The sequence below is a fragment of the Corythoichthys intestinalis genome, chromosome 14 (genome assembly GCF_030265065.1).
Source record: "Corythoichthys intestinalis isolate RoL2023-P3 chromosome 14, ASM3026506v1, whole genome shotgun sequence".
NCBI lineage: Eukaryota > Metazoa > Chordata > Actinopteri > Syngnathiformes > Syngnathidae > Corythoichthys > Corythoichthys intestinalis.
The window spans coordinates 24,947,671-24,954,814 of NC_080408.1; positions in this window are offsets into that span (position 1 = coordinate 24,947,671).

Sequence of the window (7,144 nt, forward strand, 5' to 3'; positions counted from 1 at the left end):
GTGATAACCTATGTACATACATCGAAGCTTTGGTCAGAAAGTATTTTGCTAAATAATACCTTCCCAACAAACACACACGCCCCCGCCCCCCCCCCCCCCCCCACACACACACACACACAAATTAACGAATCCCTCATGTGGTTGGGAGACAAATGATTGTGATTACACAGTTAGCCAGTAGGTAGTTCCGTGGACACATGAAGCTCCAAGAAATGAACCCTTTCTCGAACCAATTGGCTCAAGTGGTGAAATGCCTCATGAGGCTTCATCTCACCATCACTAGCTAATACTGTCAAGCCTGGGTGAGGGTTGTCATGTCCAGGTATATTGTTGTCTCTTCTTCTTTTATTTTGAAGCCTCACCCTCCTGTTTCCACCACTCACCCTTTGTTTGTCTCACCTGTCTCTGATTATGATTACCTATTGTTCCCACCTGTGCCCCATTCTTCATGTGCTTAACTTGTTTGACACTCCCTAGTCTCCTGCCAAAGTGCTTTTGCCCTTCTTTGCCACCAAAGCCAGTATCACAGCCAGGTCAAAGGTGTGTCCGAAGGTGTGTCTGGGCGTTGCTTTTGGGTCTTCTCCTCTGTGGCCGGTTTTGGGCGGCTTAGGTTCGTGCGCAGATGGGACGCCCGCTATCAACTTTGTTGTCCGGGCTGGCTTGTACTTGTTTTAGGACAAAGCACTTTGTCCTTTGAGTTTGCTGGGAGAGCTGATTGCAAGAGTTGGTGTGTCAATCTTGTTCGTGATGCACGCGTTGAGCTTCTGTGATAAGACGGCATCGTGTATCTCTTCTATTTCTTCTCATTAAACTATGGTGTGCTATTTATTTTATATTAGTAGTGCAGTCCTACCGTAAATATGAAAATGATACTATTTCCTGATTAATTATATTACGTGTGTTAGAGGAATGCTAACAGTTAGACGGTGCCTACGAGAACCTGTACCATATGTATGTGTTAGACTATATATGTGTTAGACTAATGCAAACAATTATATGGTGTGTGCGATGACGATATCTTTTCCCCTTCAGTATTATAATGCAAATCCCCGCAGCTGGACGGCAGAATGACACACAAACACATTTGAAAACTAAAAAGTCCAAAAAGCCTTGGTTTAACGTCCACTTCTCACAACACTTAAATACATTGCACACGAATATCCAACAGTGCACTGCATGGCGCAGCTCAACAGCAACAACAAATAATATTATCGCGACAATTCAAGCCATTTGAAGTTCTCCACAGTCTAAATCTGCTGCTAACTTTTCCTCGCTGGGCACTATTCTAAACTATCATAATCATCTTCATTTTCAACCTCAAATTTATAAAATTAGCTGTTTTTGTAAAGAAAATATTGGTGATTGGTTTTTGCACAATGTTAACGCCTCCTCTGTCAACCTTTTCCGTTCCAATAGCACCGTATTCAACATTACCTGGTAGCAAGCAAAGTGTCAGATGCTGACCGTGTTATTAAAGAGGAAAAAAAAATTTCAACATATATAATTAAATCCCTAAAGTTAACTACTCTATTGTTTCAATATGTTTTACTTATTGATTTATTAAAAAAAAAAAAATCCAAGGGGTGATGAAACACCCTCAGCACCCCACTTCCCACACCACTGCGGAACCAGAACCAAATTAATACTGGGTTTCAGTACCAAACCCTAACCTGAACCAGGAATAACTTTTCTGCAGAGATGAAGGAGACAAAATTGAAGGTGATGAAACACAAGCATTAGCTTTTAATCCATTACTAACACAGCTACAGTCAGGGCTTCATACAGTGACCAAATGGTCGCATTTTGCGACTAAAATTAGAGCCAGTAAGAGTATTTTTTTTCATCATCATCATCATCATCATCATCATCATCACATGCTTGACCAGTACTATTCAGTTTTTTTTTGCTGACAAACTCCTTCACTGTTAATGTAACGTAATGTAACCAGCTAGTTTGACGAGGGAAAATACAACAGAAGAAAAAGAAGGTGGAGGTGGGCGATGTGTGGAGCGGGTTATAATTAGGGTAGTGGGAAAACTTGACAGCATTTGCGAGCAATGACAACAAGTGACTATTTTCTTTCCTACAAACCCACCGGCACTGTTTCAAAGTAGGCCAACGGGGGGAATAAGTTGTAGCTCAGGGGTACGACACATAGGAGGCGATGAGCCATGGCGAAATGGGAACGTCAACGCCATTGAGCTGAAAGCCTACACACGGGGCGCAATGTTTGTTTTTGTTTTGTTGTTGTTTTATTGTCATCATAATCAGTATCACTGACTGTTACAAGATAGTGTAACCTCCTCTTTGTAACCAGTGCGCAAAATAATCAGAAGATTCCAATTCGACTAGGGAGCTAAGTATTGTACTGTAACCATGAATGAATAGCTCAGATAATGCAGTTTGCAATTATTTTTTACTTCGTGCTACACCAATAACAACAATGCAATACAGAACAATAGAACAATATAAGAAAATAAAATTTGGGCCCAAAAATAATAAACAAAATTGTCTTTCACTCTAGTGATCACTTTTTTTCCTTAATCCTGTGTAAGGTATTTCTTTCTCCAAAGTTTGTATGGAATCCTGTCAGTTGGTATTGTCCTACCACACTGAAGCGTTGTCCCTGAAGGATGAAGTTTCTTGGTCTTTTCACGCTGGGAAGCTCGCCATCAAATTTCCGGAATCTTATCTTTAGTCCAGTCTCACAAAAAGACCTGACCTGTTGTAGTTTTTTACAAACAGGTATTTTACTCATCTCATTTTGAGAGATAAATCATATAAAAATAAATTTACTGTACATTTACATTGTACATGAATTTGTAACAATCACACACAATGTTATTTTTAACAGTGTCATTTCACTTAACATTGAACTTTCAATTTCAGATGCATCTTTTCCATTTTTTATCCAACAAAACAAAATTATTATTTTCAATAATAAAAATAAAGTTTAGCATTCTTTACTTAATGATTAGGAAAACCATTGTTAGCATTAACCGTTAGCTCGTCTGCATCGTTAGCATTAGCCGTTAGCTCGTCTGCTCCGAGTAGAACGCTTGCTTAACGAGACAGTTTAAGCTCAATAGACGCGTTTTCCACGCTCCTGATCACTTCTCAAGTGTTCTGCCGATGTCCCTGTTGAGCTAGGATATGAATATTCTGGGTTTTAGTCACTTTTTTTAAAAACTGTTTTATCAAATCGTTTTTCTTCCTACCTCGTCACTCTGTTTAGCATGGTCTTCTCTCTCCAGCTGCTTGTGGGTAGTGTGAGGCTTCTGTCGATCTCAGCCATCAAGCTCAGCTGGGGGAGGGGCTTACTTTTATTAAGTGCTTCTTTATTTTCAATTTAATTTGTTTTCAAGTTGCAGTTTTATTTTATAATGTTGAAAGAGAAGGATTGTTTATTTTAATGCTATTTTATTTTATTTATTTTTTCTAAATTTAATTAACCCTTTATTTATTTTGTTTTTTTCCTAAATTTAATTAACCCTTCATTTGTAGCTGGGTTACAATAGCATTGTGATAAGATTAATTAACCCGAAGAAAAGACAAGGGCTGATGGGAGAAGACTGGGCTTATTGAATCCCATCCCCATTAAAACAAGGGACGCAAATCTTCGCATGATAATGTAGACATTTCACATTGTGATACAAGTGCAATATATATGTATCTATTTTTTTTTTTTACACATGAATTATCTTCCCAATAGACATTGATTAGACGTGGCACTTGGGTCAATCAGTCAATCATCCGTTTGCTCATTGATTCGGTGAGAGTTTGTTGGCCGGACGTGGGCGTTGGCTCGATGTAGGTCGCATTGTTGAAAAAATCTTGTCCAAGTTACTTAGTGACCAGTTGAGCAGTTCCATGGCACATAAATTTGGTATAGATTTAATCAGAACTAGACAGCATTCGCGTATGTCAGCAGATGAATAATGTCTATGCGACAGAGCTGATTGTTAAGGCATGTTAGGTCTCACTTTATCTTAGCCTCTCCTATTCCTCCACTTTTTGTTATGGGAAAACTATGTAGTGTTTGTGAATGCCCTGATTTTGAACCTTGTACAGTTCTTATCCATGCTAGAGGTCAGACTCGATAGCGGTTTAGAGTAGGTGTGAGTGCAGCTGCAAGCGACACGCACCTCTGCTTGTGCGTCATCGCTCATTTCTGATTAGGTATGAATTTAGAAGGCATTTTAAAATTTGTGATCTTTTCTGAGCGCCAACAACTTCTCAGTCTGCTGCTTTTTTAAATTTATGTCCTGGAAATCATGTGCTGGTTGCACACTGCCAAAATGATACGCTTCACCATGTTGACAAACTGTGGCGTGTGGGTGTCACTTTCCGGGTTGGCCGGTTGTAGTTTATGAGTTTGTAGTTTTATGCATTTATTATGAAAATATTTATCGGTTAGATAGAAAATTAGAAGAAAACCTTGCATGTCGATTTCCAGTGGGCGCCCCTGAATCTTCTGCTTGCTCCCCTAAAATTTTAAATTAGGGGCCCACTGTGCTCCTAGTAAAAATGTCTGGAAGTATAGAACGCTGGGTACAGAGTGTTCAGTTACGTCCTCATGTAGAGTAAATTACCTGAAGGCTTGGAGTGCGCTTAAACAGTTAGTTACTTTTAAATCAGGGCTAAAAATACTATTGTTTACTAAAACATTTATAACCAGTGTTGTTAATCTTACTTTAAAAAAAGTAATTAATTACAGTTACAAATTACTTCTCCTAAAAAGTAATTGTGTTAGTAACTCAGTTACCTGAATGTAAGAGTAATTAGTTACTTGGCAGAGTAACTGGTGATAATTTTCATGTTTTTTTCTCTCTCAAAAACAAAACAAACAAACAAAAAAAAAAACAGGTCACACAATGTGAAGTTTAAAGTGTTTTGGGGACAATTGGCCGTAGCCCAATTCTTTACCGTAAACTTAACTAGACACAGGGGTATTGCGGATATTGCGATAACTAGATAGTAACCTTTGCTATGTGTGGAAGTCATTTAAAGTTGTGAATCAACCGTTAAAGTTGTTAAAATTGCTCCCGTTATTGCATGAGTTACACATGTCGAAAGTAGACAGAGGCTAAGTTTTAAAATTGTTTCATCATTTAAAGAAAGATTTAAGTCAAGATTTTGCCGATTTAGGAGCATTTTAGATAAAAACACTTAGGTTTGCTAGGAAGTTTCTCTACAACAGAGCCTTTCTGAGCGGTCTACTGCTTTAAGATGGCGGCTGTTTACTAACACATCTAGTTCGTTATACACATTGCTAATGCTGCCATGTTTGTTATTTGCATCTAGTTCTATATTATGTGATATCTACCGTGACATCATGTGGGAGTAGTTTTTAGGCTATCGGCTACAGTCAGGTATTGATGGCGCCACCTAGCATTGCGTTTGCAACGCCGTCACAACTCCCTTGCCTCCTCCCCACTCGTGCTCTGCTCTCTCGTCTCCGTGAGTCCGTCTCACTCACTTTTCTCGCGTCATTCAACCAACATAGTAACGCATAGTAGTAACGCACGCTTTTCCCGCCTCAGTAACGGTAACGGCGTTGCCAAGATTAGAAAAGTAATTAATTATATTACTCACTACTGAAAAAAATAACGCTGTTAGTAACGGCGTTATATTCTAACGCCGTTATTAACAAAACTGTTTATAACTGCCCCTATTGTTCCAATATTCACTTGTATGACCTTCCATCTATTTATTGGCTTAATTTCTATTTTCTATTTTTATCGCTATTCTATTTTTATCATTTTGTTTTAAAGTGTCTTACTGATTTAATGTAGTCTAGGTATCATTTTAATTGTGGTTTTATTTTTATTTCTTGTGTTTTGCTGATTTTCATGTAGCGTAAAGCACTCTGAATTACCTTGTGTTAAATTGTGCTATGCAAATAAATTTTCCTTACCTACTACTATTCGAAAGTTTGGGGTCGCTTAGAAATTTCCTTATTTTTGAAGGAAAAGCACTGTTTTTTCAATGAAGATAACATTAAACTAATCAGAAATACACCCCATACATATTTAATGTGGTAAATGACTATTTTAGCTGCAAATGTCTGGTTTCCAATGCAATAACTACATAAGTGTATAGAGGCCCATTTCCAGCAACCAGCACTCTAGTGTTCTCATAGTACATTTTGTTTGCTAATTGCGTTAGAAGGCTAATGGATGATTAGAAACCCCTTGTGCAATTATGTTAGCGCAGCTGAAAGCAGTTTATCTGGTTAGAGAAGCTATAAAACTAACCTTCCTTTGAGCTAGCCGAGTATCTGGAGCATCACATTTGTGGGTGTGATTAAACTTTCAGAATGGCCAGAAAAAGACAACTTTCATTTGAAACTCGACAGTCTATTCTTGTTCTAAGAAATGAAGGCTATTCCATGCGAGAATTTGCCAAGTAACTGAAGATGTCCTACAATGGTGTGTACTACTCACTTCAGAGAACAGCACAAACAGGCTATAACCAGAGTATAAAAAAGGTGGGAGGCCCCGCTGCACAACCAAGCAAGAGGCCAAGTACATTAGAGTCTCTAGTTTGAGAATAGACGCCATACAGGTCCTCAACTAGCAGATTCGTTAAATAGTACCCGCAAAACGCCACTGTCAACATCCGCAGTGAAGAGGCGACTCCGAGATGCTGGCCTTCAAGGCAGAGCGGTAAAGAAAAAGCCATATCTGAGACTGGCCAACAAAAGGAAGAGATTAATATGGGCAAAAGAACACAGACATTGGCTAGAGGAAGATAGGAAAAAGGTGTGATGGACAGATGAATCGAAGTTTGAGGTGTTTGGATCACACAGAAGAACATTTGTGAGACGCAGAACAACTGAAAAGATGCTGGAAGAGTGCCTGACGCCATCTGTCAAGTACGGTGGAGATAATGTTATGGTCTGGGGTTGGTCAAGGGACTTTGAATAAGGAAGGCATTCACTCCATTTTGCAACGCCATGCCATACTCTGTGGACAGCGCTTGATTGGATCCAATTTCATCCTACAACAGGACAATGACCCAAAGCACACCTCCAAATTATGCAAGACAACAATTTAGGAAAGAAGCAGGCAGCTGGTATTCTGTCTGTAATGGAGTAGCCAGCGCAGTCACCAGATCTCAACCCCATTGAGATGTGGGAGCA